Below are 2077 nucleotides of genomic sequence, written 5' to 3'. Positions count from 1 at the left end.
TATAGATGAGGCACAGACATTTGTTTTCCATTTTAAATATTTTTCCATTTTTTAGGAATTTTTTGGGTCAAAATTGAGGGTTTTTATTCAATAGCTTCCAGGTCATGTGAACTATTGATTCAAAATCACTTTTAAATACTTCTACTAGTCTGTAAAGATGAGGCACACACATTTGATTTCAATTTTAAATAATTTTCCATTTTTTAGGAATTTTTTGGGTCAAACTTGAGGGTTTTTTTTTTCAATAGCTTCCAGGTCATGTGACCTAATGACTCAGAATCACTTTGAAATAATTCTAATAGTCCCTATAGATGAGGCACAGACATTTGTTTTCCATTTTAAATAATCTTCCATTTTTTAGGAATTTTTTTCATCAAAATTGAGGGTTTTTATTCAATAGCTTCCAGGTCATGTGACCTAATGACTCAGAATCACTTTGAAATAATTCTAATAGTCCCTATAGATGAGGCACAGACATTTGTTTTCCATTTTTAGGAAATATCCATTATTTAGGAATTTTTTTGTCGAAATTGAGTGTTTTTCTACAATAGCTTCCAGTTCATGTGACCTATTGATTCAAAATGACTTTGAAATAATTATACTAGTTTGTAAAGATGAGGCACAATCATTTGTTTTCTATTTTTAGCCAATTTCCTTTTTTTATTAATTTTTTTCGTCAAAATTGAGGGTTTTTATTCAATAGTGTCCAGGTCATGTGATCTATTGATTCAAAATCACTTTGAAATTGTTCTACTAGTCTGTATAGATGAGACACAGACATATGTTTCCCATTTTAAATAATTTTCCATTTTTAGGAATTTTTTGGGTCAAAATTGAGTGTTTTTATTCAATAGCTTCCAGGTCATGTGACTTGTTGACTCAAAATCACTTTGAAATTGTTCTGCTAGTCTATTTAGATAAGGCACAGTCATTTGTTTTCCATTTTAAATAATTTTCCATTTTTTTTAGGAATTTTTTGGGTCAAAATTGAGTGTTTTTACTCAATAGCTTCCAGGTCATGGGACCTAATGACTCAGAATAACTTTGAAATAATTCTAACAGTCCTTATAGTTGAGGCACAGACATTTGTTTTCCATTTTTAGCAAATTTCCATTATTTAGRAATTTTTTTGTCGAAATTGAGTGTTTTTCTACAATAGCTTCCAGTTCATGTGACCTATTGATTCAAAATTACTTTGAAATAATTATACTAGTTTGTAAAGATGAGACACAGACATTTGTTTCCCATTTTAAATAATTTTCCATTTTTTAGGAATTATTTGGGTCAAAATTGAGTGTTTTTATTCAATAGCTTCCAGGTCATGTGACCTATTGATTCAAAATCACTTTGAAATTGTTCTACTAGTCTGAATAGATGAGGCACAGACATTTGATTTCCATTTTTAGCCATTTTCCATTTTTTAGGAATTTTTTTCATCAAAATTGAGGGTTTTTATTCAATAGCTTCCAGGTCATATGACTTGTTGACTCAAAATCACTTTGAAATAATTCTACTAGTCTCTATAGATAAGGCACTGTCATTTGTTTTCCATTTTTAGCCAATTTCCATTTTTTACTAATTTCTTTTGTCAAAATTGAGGGTTTTTATTCAATAGCTTCCAGGTCATGTGTTCTAATGAGTCAAAATCACTTTGAAATAATACTAATAGTCCCTATAGATGAGGCACAGACAGTTTTAGCCAATTTCCATTTTTTAGGAATTTTTTATGTCTAAATTGAGTGTTTTTCTTCAATAGCTTCCAGGTCATGTGACCCATTGATTCAAAATCACTTTGAAGTAATTATACTAGTTTGTAAAGATGAGGCACAGTCATTTGTTTTAGATTTTTAGGTAATTTCCATTTTTCATTAATTTTTTGTCAAAATTGAAGGTTTTTATTCAATAGCTTCCAGGTCATATGACCTGTTGACTCAAAATCACTTTAAAATAATTCTACTAGTTTCTATAGTTGAGGCACAGACATTTGATTTCCATTTTAAATAATTTTCCATTTTTTAGGAATATTTTTCGCCAAAATTGAGGGTTTTTCTTTAATAGCTTCCAGGTCATGTGACCT

Source organism: Austrofundulus limnaeus, unplaced genomic scaffold (assembly GCF_001266775.1).
Source record: "Austrofundulus limnaeus strain Quisiro unplaced genomic scaffold, Austrofundulus_limnaeus-1.0 Scaffold393, whole genome shotgun sequence".
Lineage (NCBI taxonomy): Eukaryota > Metazoa > Chordata > Actinopteri > Cyprinodontiformes > Rivulidae > Austrofundulus > Austrofundulus limnaeus.
The sequence above is the reverse complement of the archived record's forward strand: the minus strand, read 5'-3'. Positions refer to the sequence as shown.